Below are 21482 nucleotides of genomic sequence, written 5' to 3'. Positions count from 1 at the left end.
GGTCCCCACTGCAGCTCATAGACAGCTGGGACATGATGGTGCTCCCTGCCTCCGGGGAGGGAGGTCAGAACTGCAGAACTGCACAGGCCATCTGGCCACGTCAGTGAAGGAGCAAGGCAGGGGTGGAGCCGACAGGAAGAGCTGGGGGAGGACCCCACCCCAGTCAGCTTCCCAGTCGACAGAAGTGTTCGTTGATGGAAGTGTTCGTCGATGGGTGCAGGACCCAGCGGATGCACTTCTTCATCGTGGACATGAGCCGGGACCCAGCTGGATGCACTTCCAGATCATGGATATGAGCGGGAACCCAGCTGCATATACTTCCTAGTCGTGAACGTGCGTGGAAACCCAGCTGAATACACTTCCAGATCATTGACATGAACGGGCACCCAACTGGATTCACTTCCTCATTGTGGACGTGCATGGGGAACCAGTCGGGTACACTTCCAGATCATGGACATGCGCAGAAACCCAGGTGGTACACTTCCTCATCATGGACATGAGCGGGGACCCATTGAATGCACTTCCTCATTGTGGACATGTGCAGGGACCCAGCTGGATGCACTTCCTCATTGTGGACATGTGTAGGAACCCAGCTAGATGCACTTCCTCATCATGGACATGAGCGAGAACCCAGCTGGATATACTTCCATATGGTGGATGTGTGTGGGGACCCAGTGGATGCACTTCCTCATCATGGACATGAGCGGGGACCCAGCTGGATGCACTTCCTCATCATGGACATGTACAGGGACCCACCTGGATGCACTTCCTCATCATGGACATGAGCGGGGACCCAGTAGATGCACTTCCTCATTGTGGACATGTGCAGGGGCCCAGCTGGATGCACTTCCTCATTGTGGACATGAGTGAAGACCCAGTGGATGCACTTCCTCATCATGGACATGAGCAGGAACCCAGCTGGATGCACTTCCTCATCATGGACATGAGCAGGGACCCAGCTGGATGCACTTCCTCATCATGGACATGAGCAGGGACCCAGTGGATGCACTTCCTCATTGGGGACATGAGCCGGGACCCAGTGGATGCACTTCTTCATCGTGGACATGAGCGGGGACCCAGTGGATGCACTTCCTCATTGGGGACATGAGTGGAACCCAGTGGATGCACTTCCTCATTGTGGACATGTGCAGGGACCCAGTGGATGCACTTCCTCATCATGGACATGAGCAGGGACCCAGTGGATGCACTTCCTCATTGTGGACATGAGCCGGGACCCAGTGGATGCACTTCCTCATCGTGGACATGAGCGGGGACCCAGTGGATGCACTTCCTCATCATGGACATGAGCAGGGACCCAGTGGATGCACTTCCTCATTGGGGACATGAGCCGGGACCCAGTGGATGCACTTCTTCATCGTGGACATGAGCGGGGACCCAGTGGATGCACTTCCTCATTGGGGACATGAGTGGAACCCAGTGGATGCACTTCCTCATTGTGGACATGTGCAGGGACCCAGTGGATGCACTTCTTCATCGTGGACATAAGCGGGGACCCAGTGGATGCACTTCCTCATTGGGGACATGAGCCGGGACCCAGTGGATGCACTTCTTCATTGTGGACATGTGCAGGGACCCAGTGGATGCACTTCCTCATCATGGACATGAGCGGGGACCCAGTAGATGCACTTCCTCATTGTGGACATGTGCAGGGACCCATCTGGATGCACTTCCTCATCATGGACATGAGCAGGGACCCAGTGGATGCACTTCCTCATTGTGGACATGAGCCAGGACCCAGTGGATGCACTTCCTCATTGTGGACATGTGCAGGGACCCAGTGGATGCACTTCCTCATTGTGGACATGTGCAGGGACCCAGTGGATGCACTTCCTCATTGTGGACATGAGTGGAACCCAGCGGATGCACTTCCTCATTGTGGACATGAGCGGGGACCCAGTGGATGCACTTCCTCATTGTGGACATGAGCGGGGACCCAGCGGATGCACTTTTAGATCATGGACATGTGCGGGGACCCGGCCAGATACACTTCCATACCGTGGACAAGTGCGGGGACCCAGCAGATATACTTCTGCATGGTGGTCGTGAGCCAGGTTCCAACAGAAAGACCAAAACAGAGGCGTGGACATAGGGTACCCATGAGAGATGACGTGGAGAGCGTGCAGAGGAGACAGAGAAAGCAGGAAGACCTGGTCCGAGGCAAGAACCAGGCAGGGTTTCCTGTGGGACCCCAGGCCTGGCTCTGGCCCCTCTCTTTGGACAGTCTGTCACTTTGGCTCTGGCAACACCCCGAGACTTTCCCTTTCCTTGTTCTTCAGTTCTTTTCTGAGCAGAGACGACACCTGAGACCCCTAGACGGTCACGCTGACTTCTCTTCAGAAAGAAGGCCCTGCTGCGAGGCCAGTGTGAGGGCCAGAGCCTGCCTGGTGAGCCGGGCGCCCGCTCAGCTGAGGTGCTTGCGTTATTGTATTATCGTATTATTCTTTATTTTGCCTCCAGTCTCAGAGGAAATGGCTCAGCTCTGAGTTTTACACCAACAGGACTGGGTTTCCACATTTGCCGAAGTCCACCCAGAGGATAAAGAAGAGGCGCGCTGTGGCGTGGGGCCGTCTGCGGAGGGCCTCTGGGTAACAGGCATGAGGGCTCTTGGCTTGGACCCCAGCTGCCCGACTCTGGACACCCAGGTGGGGTGGCGGTGTCCTCCCCAGGGAGGGGCCGCAGGCTGCTCCTGGTGTGTCTGCCGGGGTTACTAATGTCTGCGGACAGAGCACGAGACCTCAGAACACACAACAAGAAGACGGTGAGGCCCCGCACACAAGCCGGTGGACGCTGGCCTGCAGTGGAGCAGCTGCAAGGGAGAGCACGGAGATCTGGAAGGGTCGGCTAAGCTGCTGCACTCAGTGGAAGCCAAGCCCCCGTGAGCCTTCCAGAGTGCACCTGCCAGCGGTCCTGGGAAAGCGCACACACCTCACGGAAGAGCAGCCGTGGCCGGTGCTGACCTCTTGGCCGGTGTGACTGCTTCCACCCGGGACGGCGACTGGCTAGGCAAGCGCAGGCACCTGGGGATTCCTGTTCGGGTGGACACAGGTGTCACCGGGGTGTCCTGGGCTCACCGCTCAGAAGCCGGGGGGAGCACTGCTGCTGTCAGTCTTGGGGTGCAGCTGAACGGTGCTCCCCGTGAGAGCTGCACAGGCCCTGGACTCTGCGCTCCAGAGCCATGTGTCCCGGTGTCCGGAGGCTCCACATGTCCATCTCCCGGGATCCTGCTTCAGTGGCGCCCTTGGAGAGATTCTCCTAAGCAGATCTGGATGTCCGGCGTCCCTTCTTCCTCTGACACATGCAATGACTCCTGTCATCAAAAAAGCCCAGACCCAAGCATCAGCTCCATTGCTGCCCCACAGTCCCCACTCCAGGTCTTGACGACAGAGTGCTGCCCTCCCAGTGGCCCCAGCCTGCCCTCCTCTCTCCTCAGTTTCCCTGCCCAGCTGTGCGGGCTACCTGCTCCCTGGCACCTGCTGGGCCAGCAGCTCCAGGCAGGCGCGCCCCAGTGACCTGGGGGCATGTCCTGCCTACCCACCTGCACCCAGGGCCCCCAGACCAGACACCTCCAGGGCCAGGCCAGTTTTGAAGCAGGTGATCTCAGAGCAGGGTGTCCCTGTCCTGCAACCTGGCTCCTTGCTGCAGGGGCAGCTGAGCAGCAACTCATGTTCCAGGATCTCAGCCTCAGGACCTGGAGGCCTTGGGGCATCGTTCTGCTGAACAGGTGGCGCCACCTGTCACGGGGCGATCCTCACACTGGTCCACGTGGGGCCACCTGGCCGATGACTGTCCTGCTCGCTCTCCCTCAGTCTCCCCTCCTTCCCCATCTCCACTCCAAGCAGGTGGCTCAGGGATTCTCCAGCTGCAGGCGGAATTCACTGGGGCCAGTGGGTTTTCTGGCTGCTGTGGGCCCCAGGAGCCTAGTCTTCCACTGAGCAGGGTCAGCACAGAGGAGCCACCAGAGGGGGCCAGACTGCAGGGAGGACTGGCCCTGCTGGGGCTGGGGCAGAGTCCTATCCCACGAGGGACCCGAGCAGATGTAGGACTCAGAGGAGGCACCGATGGAGTCAGACATGTCCCCTCTCCACTAAGAGGCCTCCAGGCATGGTTGGACAGTTGGGGGTCACAGCACTGGTCACAGGGAGGGGTCCTGACTAGGGAATGGCCATCGCATGGTGGTCAGGGCATGCGGGCCACTGACGTGCCATGTTCTCAGCCATCTTGCCTCCTGCCTAGCCTGCTGAGCCACTGAGCTACCGCGTGGAGACCCAGGAGGCTCTCCACACCTGGGGTGGGACACAGGTCATCACATGAGGACTTGCTTACTTGTTCCAGGCACAGGTCTGATGGTGCCGAGTCCCAGGGACAAGCTCATGGGAGGTGAGGTGTGCCCCCCCCCCCGGCCAGGGGGCTCACTCTGCCGTCCCCCCACCATGTGGGGTCTGCGCTCAGGCCCCCTTGTCCTCCCCCACGCTCCTCATGCCCAGCTCCCTTGCAGATTCTGTTCTGACCAATTCACTTCTCACTAAGACTCATTCACAACCCAAACACGCACTCCAGGCCCGTGTGGGTCACTGCGCCCGGTGCAGGGCGGTGACAACCTGAGGAGCCCCGTGGACGTCCCAGGCTTGGAGCAGAGTGTGCTCCAAGCACCTCTGCTCCAGTGAGACCTCCCGCCACGGGCTTGTCCCGGTTTTGTGCTCCATCTTGGAGACAAAGCACAAGAAGGTGGAAGTGCCTCCTGGAGAAGGTGTGTCCAGGAAATCTCGCTCGGCGGGGCCACAGCAAGAGGTTCAGCGATTACGAGTCTGCAGGCCGCATGGAATAAGGAGGCCTGAACAAGCACACGTGAACTAGGTCACTGCTGATCGCTGGTGACCTTTGGCGGACCTTGGGGACACCCTGTGATCCTGCACCGTGCAGTGTTACTGACATGTGGTGGCTTCTCAGGGAAGCGAGGGGCTGCATGCAGGGCAGCTACCCTGCCCCTCACAGGTCCCTCCTTGCCTCCTCTCACCCATGCTCTGTCCACTCCGGCTCCCTTCCCTGCTCACATTCCCCTGGGCTTGGCCACCCAGCGCATCCACAGGAGATGGGAGGCTGGGAGCTGGAGCGGCCAGGCCAGGCCCTCGGCCCTCCAATGCTCAAGGCATACCAGGACTCCGCAGGTCCACAGCCTTGTTGGGCAAATGGATAGTGGAACCATGTCCAGTGGCCAGACACTAGGCCCAATTTCATTCTGGGTGTGTCTGAGCGAGTGTCTCTGTATGAGATTTGCATTGAATCAGGAGACAGCTGTGGATGGCCTTCCTAAAGGGGGTGAGCCTTTCTAATGAGCTGAAGCCCTGCACAGAACAAAGAGCTGGCCATCCTGCAATGAAGGCATTTCTCCTGCCAGCTGCCCCTGGGCCCGGAAGTGGGCTGAGCCCGGTTCTGCAGCAACCCATGGCCTTCAGGCTGGAACCAGGACATCGGCTCTGTGGACTTTGGATGTCAGTGGCACAGTGTGGGGTTTCCCGGGAACCCCAGCCTCGGGCGTGGTCAAGATGGCGCCTGACGCTGAGCCAGAGGCGGCCAGCTATACAGTAAACAACCAGCGAATTCCAATGATTGGCTAGTTAACGATGTGACTAGAGCATGCCCCCTCGTGTACCCGTCCTGTGCCTGCAGCTGTCCGCGTTTATCTTGTGTGCTCTCCCCTGATTGACTGAAGTGTATATAAGCCTGGTGGGTGGGAGAGTAGGGGGCAGAAGCTGAGGAAGAGAGAAGCTGAGGAAGGGACGGAAGAAGCGGAAGAACTGGCGGCGACGACGGCCGCGGCAGCAGCAGGAGCGGAGCTGGAAGGAGGGAGTACGCGGGAGTGGAAGGAGCTGGGAAAAGGGAAGCTGGGAGTGCGAAGAAGTTAGGGGTAAGAGAAGTGTAGGAAAGAACCTGTGCACAATAAACTTCCAAAGCTTCAGACGTTTGCCGTGTCTCTCTCTGCGGCCAGAGGGGACGCGACAGCACAGTCCCAGAGTTGCCAATCCCTTGACATGCACACACGTGCGCTCCCTCCTTGGGTCAGTTCTCAGGGGACACCGGGCGTCTCTCCTCACTGGGTCCCTCCGCAGGCCCCGGGGAATGGCTTCCTGCTGCACTGTCCAGCCGCCCTCTGTGTCCTGTGCCACACACTGCTCTGGTCCGGTGCCTTTCCTGGACCCACCCCAGCGATGTGGTCACCTTTCCCTGACGGTCAGCACAGTGCCAGGAAGCTGAGAACACACCCACTGAGCCCAACGGCAGGAGGCCCAGAGGCAGCACGGGAGGTGGTGTCCTCCGCAGGCAGTCCTCCAGGACAGTCGCACGCACTCCTGAGTGGTCCCAGGGGCCAGTCCAGCCCATCAGGGAGCAGAAGCACTGCGGCTCTGGGTCTGGGGTGCCATCCCACTGACCTCGTGAATGTCTCTGGGGTACCCCAGACCCAGCGCTTGCCTCTGCTGGTCCCAAGGGAAGGGACTTCAAGACAGGCGATGGGAAATGCAGGCATGAAGGGCTCGGCAGTGTGGAGAGCTCTGTGGGTCAGACCAGAGAGCACCCCACTGTCCCAGAGACGCCGCCCCCAGGGAGCAGGAGGCCAGATGGGCAGTTCCATGATGAACAGTGTCACCCTAGGAGCGGGAAGCATGTGAGTCACTGCAGACAACGGCTGATGCCTGTCCTTGAGCAGAAGGAACAGCAGCAGTTTTAACAAGGCGGAGGTGAACCAGGAGCAAGGGCCTGTGGGGCTGAGCTCTAGGACCAAAGGACGCAGACTCCTGCAGTGAGAGGCCACAGGCATGGGGTGCCTGGGCAGCTGGAGACCCTTTTGGTGGCACCACTCGCTGCCTGACCTCTACCCTCCTAAGCAGGCCTGAGTTGCTGAACCACAACACTCTCTTCAGGCATCATCTCCACATTCTCCATACATTTCTTCCATAAAATGGACTCTCTCCATGATGCAGGACTAGTACCTAATTAGTCAGACAGTCTCCCAGGGTGGTCTTCAGACTGTGTAGCCACCTGTTAACAAAGGACAGGACTCTGGTGATCAGGCTGCTGGCTGGGTGGGTTGGAGCCGAGTGCTCAGGTGTCTCCACGACTCATTTCTTATCTTCATTCTCTTTATAATAATAGTTTATAGTCTACTCATATATACTCTTCTCATGCACAGAGTTCTGATACCAAAGTGTCCCAAATACAATCCCTTAGCATAGGCCTTAGTTCATGGGGTGAGGTTCTCCACCAGAGTCCAGCCCTTAGCATGAGTAGGTCCATCAAGTTCATGGGGTGACGTTCTCCAACAGAGTCTAGACCTTACCATGAGTAGGTCCATCAAGTTCATGGGGTGAGGTTCTCCACCAGAGTCCAGCCCTTAGCATGAGTAGGTCCATCACACACACACACACAGGGTGAGGTTCTCCACCAGAGTCCAGCCCTTAGCATGAGCAGGTCGCATGACCAGGTCCATCACACACACACAGGGTGAGGTTCTCCACCAGAGTCCAGCCCTTAGCCTGAGAAGATTCATCACACAAACACACAGGGTAAAGTTCTCCACCAGAATCCAGCCCTTAGCATGAGCAGGTCTATCACACACACACACAGGGTGAGATTCTCCACCAGAGTCCAGTCCTTAGCCTGAGAAGATTCATCACACACACACACACACACACACACACACACACAGGGTGAGATTCTCCACCAGAGTCCAGTCCTTAGCCTGAGAAGATTCATCACACACACACACACACACACACACACACACACACACAGGGTGAGATTCTCCACCAGAGTCCAGTCCTTAGCCTGAGAAGATTCATCACACACACACACACAGGGTGAGGTTCTCCACCAGAGTTCAGCCCTTAGCATAAGCAGGTCCATCACACACACACAGGGTGAGGTCCTCCACCAGAGTCCTCCCTTAGCATGAGCAGGTCCATCACACACACACAGGGTGAGGTCCTCCACCAGAGTCCAGCCCTTAGCATGAGTAGGTCCATCACACACACACAGGGTGAGGTCCTCCACCAGAGTCCAGCCCTTAGCATGAGTAGGTCCATTACACACACACACGGTGAGGTTCTCCACCAGAGTCCAGTCCTTAGTATGAGCAGGTCCATCACACACACACAGGGTGAGGTTCTCCACCAGAGTCCAGCCCTTAGCCTGAGAAGATTCATCACACAAACACACAGGGTGAAGTTCTCCACCAGAATCCAGCCCTTAGGATGAGCAGGTCTATCACACACACACACAGGGTGAGATTCTCCACCAGAGTCCAGTCCTTAGCCTGAGAAGATTCATCACACACACACACACAGGGTGAGGTTCTCCACCAGAGTTCAGCCCTTAGCATAAGCAGGTCCATCACACACACACAGGGTGAGGTCCTCCACCAGAATCCTCCCTTAGCATGAGCAGGTCCATCACACACACACAGGGTGAGGTCCTCCACCAGAGTCCAGCCCTTAGCATGAGTAGGTCCATCACACACACACACGGTGAGGTTCTCCACCAGAGTCCAGTCCTTAGCATGAGCAGGTCCATCACACACACACAGGGTGAGGTTCTCCTCCAGAGTCCAGTCCTTAGCCTGAGCAGGTCCATGACACACACAGGGTGAGGTTCTCCTCCAGAGTCCAGTCCTTAGCATGAGCAGGTCCATCACACACACACAGGGTGAGGTCCTCCACCAGAGAGAGACACTTTTCAGTACCACATATGGAAGTCCCCTTCTGGCATTGATCCACAGGCACAAGTCTGAGCCATGAGGAGGGTTCTTCCAAGATCTCAGTCCTTTCCTGAAGTCCACCACCTGCCCAGTGACCTCACTGGAGATAACTGCCCATCTAAGGACAATCCATCTCACCTAGGCCCTGTCATTTGCATCTCTGTGTTCTCTTACCTGTTTTTCATCTAAAAATATAACATACCTACTAATTTGTAATGCGTGCTCATCTCTTCAGTCCTAGAAGTTACTTTTGTACTAAGTTGGCAAAAAGGAAATTGCTACATAAATTGATAGCCAAAATAGATAACAAGGGGAAAGCTCCACCTGCTGAAGTATTGCAATAGACTTACTTGTTCTTTAAAGGGAGCTCATGAATGAGAGCTCTTCTGTAGTGCTTTCAGTTACTCCCACTTATTGTGAAGATATTAAAACTTCATTTCTATAAAATTATTCAATACCCTAGAATCATTCTCAGCAATGCATGGTGTGTGTGTGTGCATGCGCGCATGCTTTCAAACTCAAATTAATCAGGGAAATGTCTGACTACTTCAGATGACTTACACCTTTCTGAACTGAACCATCTGAAAACCTGAACCATCATCTTTGCTCTTTACGTGAGCAGTTCAAAGTCTCAAGGAGGGAACTTGAGACTAAGTTGAGAATTGGTGCACACGAGGGACTCACTTTCCATCAGATGGGGGAGCAGATTCTCTGCACCCTCAGTGGGCTACCATCTCCATGAGCCCAGGAGTGGAACACTGTCAGTGGTGGATGTATTTGCTCTGCCAACTGCACGCGTTTACCTGACTACTGAAAACATCTACTCTGCTATGCATGCATTTACCTGCCTACTGAACGCATGTACCCTGCCTACTGCATGCATGTAACCTGCCTAATGAACACATCAACTCTGCCTAATGAACACTTCAACACTGCCTACTGAACACACTGAACCTGCCTACTGAACACACCTACCCTACCTACTGAACACACCTACCCTACCTACTGAACACACCTACCCTACCTACTGAACACACCTACCCTACCTACTGAACACACCTACCCTGCCTACTGAACACACCTACCCTGCCCACTGAACACATCTACCCTGCCTACTGAACACACCTACCCTACCTACTGAACACACCTACCCTGACTACTGAACACACCTACCCTGCCTACTGAACACATCTACCCTACCTACTGAACACACCTACCCTGCCTAATGAACGCACCTACCCTGCCTAATGAACACACCTACCCTGCCTACTGAACACATCTACCCTGCCTACTGAACACACCTACCCTGCCTACTGAACACACCTACCCTGCCTACTGAACACATCTACCCTGCCTAATGAACACACCTACCCTGCCTAATGAACACACCTACCCTGCCTACTGAACACATCTGCCCTACCTCCTGAACACACCTACCCTACCTAATGAACACACCTACCCTACCTACTGAACACACCTACCCTACCTAATGAACACACCTACCCTGCCCACTGAACACACCTACCCTGCCCACTGAACACGCCTACCCATGTCACCCACGGGAGTTTCCCCTGAGATTGTGGCACTGATGTGGGGGCCGCTGCGGCTGCCCATCATCACAGAGTGTTGGCCTGCATTCCTCAGTCAGGGAGGTGGAGCCTCAAAACTCTACTGAACGCAATCTGGTTTTGATCAACGTGAGACTGAAGACGCCAAAGTCAGACCACGTGAGGCGGATCCCCGTCGTATGTCAGTTTCCATGTTCCTGAAGCCGGGCTGCTGTGAGCGGCAAGCCTCTCCTCCAGGGGAAGACGCAGGAAGGCTGGGCAGGGCTCACTCACCCACTCCCGGAAGCTCCCGGGCGGAGGCACCAGCATGGCTCCCTTGCCAAGTCGCGGGCGGGCCTCTTCTGTTTGCTGGCGAGGACGGACACCAGGGAGGCCGACCGCAGTCAGAGCCCTGCTGGAGCGGAGTGAGGGATCCCCGCAGGCGCCCTCTGAGGTCGGGCGCACCCGCTCAGGGCGGAGGCCCTGCACCCACGTTCCGCTCACGCCTGCGCAGCCACTGCGGCTGCACAGGAGGCCCCGCTCAGCTGCCCCCAGCTGCCTGGACCAGGCTGCCGGCTCCTGTTAATATAGAGCTGGGTGGGAACCCTGCCAGGCCACAGGGGCCCCCAGAGCAATTTTCCTGTAAACTTTAATTGATTTGTTGACATTCATTGATTGACTTCACCAGATGGAGAAGGTGGGCCTCTAATTGAATTATTTTTGCCAATTCCATAGTGAGTAGGCTGAACTTTGTGAAAATATTTCAATTAGACTTGACAAAAAAGATGCTGCTCGTAGTGTGCTGCTCAGTTGGAGACTTTGCCGCGAGAGCCCAGGCAGCCGGTGGACCAGTGGTGAGGACTGAAGCCAGGCATGACCGGTTTGCGGGCGGGCACAAAATGACAGACCTCAGTGTCCCTGTTCTTCTCTGCAGCCTCCTCCCCAGGAAACGCCCGCCCGGCCACTCCCGGTAGGGCAGGCCCAGCACCCCTGGCAGGATCTGTGTGAGCTCCCGTCCTCCCTGCACGGCAGGTCCTGCAAGGCCTTGCCCAGAGGGCAGAGCGGGTCTCCAGTCCTCAGTGTCTCCTCCTGGGTGCTGTCCTGGGCTGGGGTCCTCTCTGAGCCTCCAGCGGCAACTCTCCGGGCCTGGACACACTCCTTGTGTGAAACCTCCTTCCTGGCTCCCCTCCAGGCTTCTCCTCTCTCCAAGGGCAGCAAGGGCAGCCCACCTGGAGGGGCCAGCACCAGGGCTCTGGCCACTCCCTTCTGTGCTGGGATGATGCAGCCCAGGGCACAGGGACACCATCGTGGAGGTGGGGTTCATACTACCCTGGTGACTCTTCTGTACAGCCTGTCCCAGGGGATGCTGAGGCACATGGCCGCCCAGCCTGTAGGTGCACCTGCTGCTTTGCTCCCCTCTGCCGTTCCCTGCAGGCTCTGCTCTCTGGGGTGAGGTGCACCTGCCCCAGGGCTGGGCACAGGTGGCTCGGTCCCTCTCCCTTCTCTTTGGGGCTGGCTGTGCAGAGAGCACACCTGCAAACCTGCGGCTCTGGGGATATCCTTGCACACCTTCCTGAGACCTGAAGTGGGGAGGGAGCAGGGCCAGGCCTAGGGTGGGCAGCCTCCTGGGCAGGTCCTGGCAGCTCCACTCCAAGCACAGCAGGTTCCTGAGGCGCCCACCATGGTGGTTAAGGACGAACTGTGCCTGAGCCGACTCCTGGTCACAGACGAGAAACAAGAAAACACCCTTTTCCTTCTCAGAGCTGCCTGGGCGGCAGCAATCAACTCTCCCCTGGCTGCAGCCTTGCGTGCTGCCCACCCAGCCCTGCAGTACGTGTGTCTGTGTGTGTGCACACACCATACACATCACATCAGTGTGCATGCACATCCACGGGACCCTCATGGGCTGGTTCACCAAACGGCACCTGCCTCTGGGTCTGGAAGCCTCCTGTCCCTGTGGCCCACCTGGGGTGGCTGGTGGGTCGCCTGGGCTCCTCCTGCCTGCAGGGCACCCAGACAACTGGTAGTACAGGCCTGCAGGGGCCAAGGGGCGGAGGGAGGGAGAGAGTAGTCCCTTCCAGAGCCTGAACACCCGCCCTCTCCTGACTGTGGCCTCAGCCCCTGGTTACAGGGCCACTGTGCCGGCTCTCCTGGGTGCCAGCCTGCAGACAGCAGAGGGCGGCTCAGCCTGCTGTCTCACAGCAGCCTCTACAGCAAGTCTCCTCTGTGCGTCTCTGCAGGTGCCCTGTCTGTTCTGCTGTTTTGCAGAACCCTGACTCATACGGGGATGCACCAGGCACATGAAGGGTAAACCTCAGGTGCACCCTGCCCTGGCAACACGCACATCACTGCTGCAGCTGACTGGCGGTGGCTGGGTGGGCAGCGTGGGCTCCTACAACACCTACTGGAGCCCCACGGATAATGTCCAACCACTCGTGGAACAATGGGAAGACAGCACTGCATTTTCCAAAACAAGCTTCCTGAAACGTGACTTCCTCTCAGCTCTTCCTCGCCGTCCCCTGAGGCTCCACGAGAACTGCAGGTGGCTGACACCTGTCCCTGTCCTCTTTCAGGTTATCCGCTGATCATGTGACCCTTACTATGACATGCACAACTGCCCTCTGTTCCCATTTGCTTCTGAAGTGCTGGGAACCTGAAAGCCCTGCTCTGGGGGCATGGAAGCTGTCATCCTGGCCACTCCTTCACTGCGGGCTCCTGTGGACTGGTCATCCATCTCACATCACTTGCAGGTTTCCACCGCTGAGCCTCGCACAGAGGACTGGAGACAGAAGGTGTGCCTGGCCTGCCCTCGAGGGTCTGCAGCGGAGGCCAGGGGGCTCAGGGGGGTTCATCAGAAGGCAGCTCTCCAGCACAGGAGGGCGAGGGTCTCAGCAGGTTGACTCAGGGGTTGGGGTCTGCTTATGCGATCCCCCTTCCCCAAGCTTCCTCCTTGAGGGGGGATCACAGCGCATGGTTTAAACTCCTTCCTGGAGATTGCAAAGAGAACTGACCACAGCGGAGCCCACAGACACACAGGAGACCTAGGGCCTGCATGCACCCTGCCGCTGGCCTTCAGGGACACACTGGGGCTCTGCTGGGCTCCCCAGGCTGCATATGCAACCTGGTCCTGCTGTCCAGCTGCTCCATCAGGGTCTTGGCTTGCGCTGGTGCTGCTGTTCCACTGCCTGGGCCCTGGCAGCCACCGCCTCTCTCTCTCCTCCTGCTCCTGCCCACTCGGCCACTTCTTGTCCTCGGACAACAGAGGGGAGCTCCCAGATGTGCAGGGCTCTGCTGAGCTGCTGACACTTTGGACCTAGCTTCCTGGAGCACCGGTTCTCCGGGGCTGAGGCGTGAGCGGTGCCTCTCTAATGGTCGGGGGGTTTGAAGATACTGGAAGTTAGTCTATCTCACCAGCCTGTCTGGCATTCTGGAATCTGAAGTTTCTCCATCAGCACATCTCAAACTCCATAGCAGGATTGCCTGCAAGCTGAGCAGATCTGGGGTGGGACTCGAGTTTCTACTTTAAAAAGCACCCAGGGCAGGTGACTGCAGCTTGCCTGAGAACCCTGGAGTGGACAGGTCACTTGCTCAGCCGCAAGTATCAGGCAGGACATTCCTCAAGAGCCACAGAAAGTCGGTCAGATGCACGGGGAGGGGCCTCTGGCGCAGGGAGGGTGAGGAATTGTCAGGGCCTCTTTGGATTTCCAGGGTACGGCCCGCCTCGGCAGGGAGCGCCAGGGAGGCCTCCGAAGCATCCACGGAAGGTCTGAGGACGCCCAGATTTCCCTCAGGTTCCAGACACCACAGAGACAAAGCTGTCAGGAGCCGCTGGCTGGCCAGGAGAGGAGGACGGGCTGAGAGGCGCTGCCAGCGTGACTTCCGCGGCGTGGGAGCCAAACCCGAAGTGCCTGGCTCAGGCAGAGGCTGCCCCAAGTTAGTAAAGGATGTGGAGAATGAGAAACCCCAGGATAACGAGGCCTGAGAAAGAGGAAAGGGCGTAACAGCGAAGGCCGCACATTGACAGCTTTCATCTCCCGAGACCGGTGCTTTCCAGGTGCTGGCCGCAGGCAGGGAGGACGTTTCATCCTCCTCGAAAGAAACCGTCTCTGGGAGGCGTTATCTCCTCCAAAGCAAATCCTCTTCAGACCCCTCCACAGCCCTCCATTCCTGACTGTCCAAGCATGCCGACGCCTCTCACTAGACCACCCCTCAAGGTAGCCTATGGAAACCCGGCCCCTTTCTTTGTTCAGTGGCTCCTTTTCCACAGGAGAGTGGGCCACGGCACCATTTCATCCCTGAATAGGGAGCTGAGGTGAGGCCTGAGGCTTGCGTCCCTCTGGGTCTTTTTGTGCTAACATTTTGGTTCCCTGACGAGGTAACTCTGAGCCCCTTCCCTCCCCCACAGTGATGCAGCTGATGCGACCTGGAGACTGACTGAGATCTGCCGGCAGGACCCCCCTGGCTCTCTGAAAGCTGGCAGGACCCCGCCACCACTCACAGGAGCTACAGCGGAAACACTGCTTCCCTACCCTGCTGGACGTAGGCCTCTCACGCCCTTTGCTGTCCACTTTATGCGGGAGACATTTGGTACAGGAGATGGACGGAGGCCGAAGACAACAGTCCAGCCGTCCAGGGCAGCTCTGGTGCTGTGCGGAGGTGTTGGTCTGAGATCTAACTCCTACAGCCCTCGGGGAGCAGATGTCAACCGCCGAGTGGGAGAAGCTTGGTGGTGAGACAGGGGGAAGGCTGGAATGCAGCCGAAGGCCTCCGGCGGGGCGACTCCCTAGCGCTGCGCAAAGGCTTTGAGTCTGGGACCTGACTCCGACAGCCCTCAGGAGCACCGGACGCCAACGCCCTACTGAACTGCGGGGCTTCATGTCACGTGAACAGTACAGGGACTTACACCCGCCCTTCGTTGGCATTAGAGGAGGCCTTCTTCCACTCCCTCGCCAGTCTCCCCTCCCCGCACACCCAGCAAGCCTCCTCAGGGCCTACCTACTTGCCACTTCACTTCTAATCCACCGCCAGCCTTCTCATGCCTTCGGAGAGGGAAGACCCCATTCATTAACCAGGGACCCTGTCCCTCACTCTTTCCTTCTCTGCCATTAGGCATCTGGGGACCCCGTCCCTTACCACTGGGCTTGAGGGAAAGAAGTTTTCCCATCCCTCATGGGGAAGTGCAGTCCAGGACTGGCACTCCATGTGGCATAAAGAGTGCAGGGATGCTTTGCTCTCCGTTGTCACTTCTGTTGAGTCTCTCCAAAGAGGGAGATGGAGACAAATCAATTCCCAGAGACACCCCCTTGGGCTGTCTCTCCACCAATTTTAAACCCTCTATTCCAATACCGACCTCCAAATTAAACCCCTCATTAAGCTCAGTACCCAAATCTGCACAACACAAATTGAAGAGCCAACATATGTGGCCCAAATACGGAACTCTCGATAAAGAGGTTCTACAAGCTTTAGAAAAATATTTGATCCGAAATGGCAAGTTCAGGAACTCCTGAACCTACACACTGTTACCCTCCTCCACTTAAACCCCTCCCTGGATCAGCTTGTACTAGGTTACAGTTACTGGAGACAGATTTACAATCCCCTTCCTCATTCACAGCCCCAGAGCTAGCTGATGGTCCCCCTCCTTACGGGTCCCGGGACCTCACAGCGTCCCCTGAGGATGCCCTCTCCCCTCCGTGGGGTGCTCTTCCCCAAGCCCCACCACTGGTGCCTCAGATCCTCCTCCCCAGAGTCCCTACCACCCTCCTTCACTAACTCCACACGCTCCCTTCCCTTTGCCATCCCCTCCGCATACACGGTCAAAAAGCCCTCCCAGCAAAGCACATGTTCCCTCCCCTCTCCAGCAAGTGGCTGGGACTAGAGGGACCATCCAAGTTCATATCCCCTTCTCTAGGACAGATATGTCCCAAATAGAGGACAAATTAGACTCATTTTCTGAAAACCCTGCCAAATACAGGAAGGAATTTGCAGATCTGACTGAGGTTTGTCACCTCACATGGGCAAACAGATATTACATACTAAATTCCACCAACACAAATGTGCCTGAGATCTCTTACAGGGTGGAAACCCTGAAACCTACCAGACAGCAGACACTAAACTGCCCTCAGCTGAACCTGATTGGAGGTGCCAACCTCACAACCCTGGGATTATCAGGTTACAGCATAAGGTCACTTGGCTCCCTGAGGGAAAGTCAAAAAATTCCCACACCCACGTAAACTGGGAAAAGCTAAAGGAAATCACACAGGGACAGACACCCCTCCCCTCAGTGCAGCCAGCTTCCCAAGTCCCCTAATAATCCAAGGAGCCTCCAGTTACAGGCATGGTGAGCAGGCAAGAACAGGGAAACATTCCCTAACAATCCAAGGAGCCTCCAGTTACAGGCATGGTGCGCAGTCAAGAACAGGGAAACATTCCCTAACAATCCAAGGAGCCTCCAGTTACAGGCATGGTGCGCAGTCAAGAACAGGGAAACATTCCCTAACAATCCAAGGAGCCTCCAGTTACAGGCATGGTGCGCAGTCAAGAACAGGGAAACATTCCCTAACAATCCAAGGAGCCTCCAGTTACAGGCATGGTGAGCAGGCAAGAACAGGGAAACGTGCCCCTCTGAAGAGATTTTAAGGGCACAGCTAACTAGTAAATATCCTCCCTTAATGCTGAGCAATCCAGCAGCCAAAGGCATGTCTCAGTAAGGAACACGATGATGGGTCAAAGTTCTCTGCATCCTACCCTGATCTGATCACCAACCAGGGAAAAAAGAGGTTCAGAAGCCCTAGGCAGACTTCCCTGTCCTGCCCTGCTGCAGCCTGCACTGGAATGTACACTGCAGTCAGCAGGCCCAGTGCGGACCAGCTGAGCTGAAGGAACTCAAGTGCCCAGCCCAGACTCCTGGGCTGCAACACAGAAATGGTTTAAGACTCTCTCCCTCTCCCTCTCTCTCCCTCCCTCTCTCTCCCTCTCTCCCTCTCCCTCTCTCTCCCTCTCTCCCTCTCCCTCTCTCTCCCTCTCTCCCTCTCCCTCTCTCCCTCTCTCTCTCCCTCTCTCCCTCTCTCCGTCTCTCTCTCTCTCTCTCTCTCTCTCTCTCTCTCTCTCACATACTGCTTTATAGAAATAACTAACAGCTGGGTCTTTTTTCTACGACCCCTGTTTTTTCTTAAATCCCATATTTTTTAAGCTCATATTCTCGATCCTAAATACCTAGGTTAATGTTTTTCTGATCAGTCCTAGTTTTATTCAACTATAGAGTTTTTTAAACATCTATAACATTGCAATGGAGATTCACCTACAAAAAGTCTTTGTTTTTGTGTTATGTGTATATTGTGTTGTCTGTCTACATATGTGTGTGTGTCCATTTATCATGTACATGATATCAAAATTGATACATAGATAATGAGCATTCATGAATTAAAATTCAAACATGGATCCAAATACCTTTAATTCACATGATTTAAAAGGTTCAATTTTTTAAGTTGAGTAAACAAATAAAGTAAAATATCTTTAAAATTACTTGTCACAAGTCTCTCTAGGTGGTTGAACTGATAAAACGTTCACATCTATAAAATGCCTAATATCCATTGCTTCTAGGACTTTTCTTCAACAAGGATGTGATGACAAATACTTTTCAATACACTTGTCTGCTATCTTGATTCTTACAGGGGAAAAAAAAGCAAATTGGATTTAACATGCATGGGATTAATCATGACTGAGTTTGTTAGAGACATCTGATTAATTTACAAAGTTAAAATGCTAACGGTTAATATAACATCAAGTACTCCTAACTTCTTAAATTTCATGTTATGATATACTGAAACACTGTTTGTGTTTTCATAAATTGATAACAAACTGATATTATTCTATGTACAAAGTGTCCCAAAAGTTTCAACTGTGCTTTCAATTAGAGTACTGTAAATAACAAAGTATTTCCTCTTATTAAAATGGAATCATTTACCTAAATTCAAAAAATTTATAAGGGTTGTTTCAGAATGTAAATTTAAAAAAAAGAAAGAAAAGAGTCAACAGCTAAGAAAGTTAAAGGTTGTAGGTATAAAAATACATTTAATAGAAGGAAAAATGTTTCTGGGTAAGAAAATCCTTGTGTGACAAAATAAACAATGTGAGGGTCTATGTAAGTAAGGGGCAACTTTCAACCAGTTTATGTGTAACTAAGTTTGTTATATGTACATGAAACAATCAGTTAAAGCTATTCAAGGTTTTTACCTAAGGTAAATTATTAATGTACTGATACATACCAAAGTTTAATGAATGTGTTGAAATGACAAAATTTCTTAAGATATTAATTAACTCTTAACATTATGTCTGTTAAGTTTTTTTCTTTAGAGCAACTACTCTTAAAGAAATTAGGTTTTTATTAAACTCTGGCTAAACAACAACTGTTTTGAGTATTGTACTACATTACAGAGTCTAAATTTTCCTTTAAAAGTTAAACTTGGTTAATATAAAAACACCAGTGTAATTTTGGTACTATTACTCTTCTTTGTATGTTAAATATGTTCATATCTTTCAGGTATACAAATCTTTAAAGAAGGAAATTTAAAGAACATTTTTATCACACTACTGTTCTCCAAAATAAAGTTGTCTAGAATGATGATTTTAAACTTATAAGAATAACAATTTTAATTGGGAATTTCTTCAAATCACTTAATATTCTGTAACTGAACCTAAAACTTATGTCACTTTCTACACTGGGATAAAAAATATAAATGTATTTCTAAAAGTTAATGAGGGCCCGATTTGTTTAAAGGTTAATGTTGTGAAACATGAAAACATTTTGCCACTTTTCCACGCAAAAGCAAAGTTAAAAGCTCTCTCAGCCTTTATTTAATTCATGTTTTAAATATAATGTTATATGAGCTAATGTTCATATAGACTCCAGAAACAATATATACAAAGTTTGTAAAATGACATTTAAGGAAGAGGTGAAGATCAGCTTTCGAACTAGAATACTTTACCTAAAATTTGCCAAGAACCCCACCTTATCTAAGATAAGGCTCTGCTTCCCACTTACATGTTAGAATGGCTCCAAAATAGACCAGACTTTAACTCTTTTAAAATTGTGTTCAAAAGTTGAATGTTTGTTGTAAAGATTATTGTGATCTCAAACAGGGATATAAAGTATGATGCCACCAAAATTCAGAATAGCTATCACACAAACTGAACATGTTTTTACTCTTATTAATTTTACTTTGTATTTTCCTTGTAAACTCTATAAGTGTTGCTTGTTAATATTTTACAGAGATACTACTACTTCAAGAACACACAACCCAGGCTAATTTGAGATAATAAGCCATCACCCACAAGACAAATAGGATATAAAGCTAACTTATAGGGCTAATACAGACCCCAATTAAATATAACTGCTAGATGACTGTAAGGTTATGGACATTAAAGTTAAAGCCCAGTACTCTTACTTTAGGACGGGTGAGACTGACTTGCTGGATGTTTAACATCAAGACATAAAGATTGGGATTAAAATAAAGGGGCCAGGAAAACCAATATCTGGTTCTTGCCCTCAGAGTCAGCTGAACCCAGGGAACAAGAGAACTTCTCCAAGGAACCTTGGAGACCTCTTATCAGGGAGATTACTGAGACCATTAGAGAATGGAAAGTCAATCAGTGCACCGGCTGCAGAGGAGGGTCATTGGAAAGGGAGACATCCCTGACACTTCCACAGGAAGCCACCTCATCAAGGAGACCCTACCTAGCAGATGGCACTAAAAGAGCCAAGAAACTGCTCTGAAGTTCCCCGTGAGTGACCTCTGTGGGGACTCAGCTGAGTCTTAACAATAGACAGGAATGGGTCAATTTGACCAGCTTGATCTTGAACACCTAGCAAAACAGTTAAAACCAAAACATAGCCATATGTGGGCATTTAGAGGAAAAACAATAGCTCTTTTAAATAAAACTTGAGATGTACTCTTGTGTCAATCCACAGCCCTGATGCCCCTAAACTTCTGAGGTTTGTTTTTTGTGAGGCTCACATTTATCCCTGCCTACCAAAGTAAACTAGTTTCTGTACCTTAGTCTTCCTTACTCCTCAGACTGCCATTTAACTCCACAACCAAAGCCCACCCATTCCAATAATAGCACACACTAGACTGGGTGAGCCCACAATGTATTCCCTTACTAATAAAGCTAAAAACATCCACTGAGATTAAAGAATTCTTCCTGGAACCATGTGTATTAAATCCCTTTGTTTTATTGTCTGAACCTATTCAAGTACAATATAATGCACCACAAAACACATTATGTTAAATATAAGAACTGTACATTACAACAACATGTCAATCAGATTATATGGCAGACTCCAGGACAAATTGTCATAAAGGCCAATAGCCCTCTGGCTCCCTGTGAAAATACTAAACATTACATCTGGTAGCTAATAGCCGGCATTGTTATCTTGACTGAGGTAACTGCCTCTGAATTTTACTGAAACCTGGCAATCTCAAGTACATATTGACCAGAAATTTCTAAATGAGTTCCAGCAACTAAAAGATTCTATCATATGGCTGGGAGAGCAAGTACAAGATTTACGGGGCACTCAGAGGCTCCAATGCCATTCAAATATTATTCACTTTTGTGATACTAGGGTTCTATGCAATGACACTGAGGTTCAATGGCACAGTGTACACAATGGTTTAATAGGACTTGATCCTTTTCATAATGCCTCTTTGGATGTATTGAAATTAGAATCTCAGGTTCTGGACATGGCTAATGCCCAACCACCTACTTTTGATAATAAAGAAATCTGGAGCAGTTTAGCTGAAGGGATATCTTCTCTTAACGCTTTTAAGTACTTTTCCACACATGTAAGAGGGTTACTAGCCTTAACAATACTGTTAATTGTGTCTCTGGTCTTATTTTATGTAATTTGTTGAGCAAGATGAAAAGTATGGTCTCAAGATTAATCATGCTTGCTAAACTCCACAGAAACCAAGCCCATGAGCTCATGGGAGGAGCACCCCAAATTTGATTGGGCTTCGACTAAAATTAACAAAGCCCTCAATTATGTTATGCACTAAAATCATTTTTCTTAACACTGATCCATTAGCCTTCTACACTAGAATTGTACCTTTAGCATTAGTAAGCGAATTAGTCTTCATTCTATATGCTACTATTGCATCCCCTTACCT

This window comes from Sciurus carolinensis, chromosome 4, assembly GCF_902686445.1.
Source record: "Sciurus carolinensis chromosome 4, mSciCar1.2, whole genome shotgun sequence".
Classification (NCBI taxonomy): Eukaryota; Metazoa; Chordata; class Mammalia; order Rodentia; family Sciuridae; genus Sciurus; species Sciurus carolinensis.
This window is presented reverse-complemented; position numbering follows the sequence as displayed.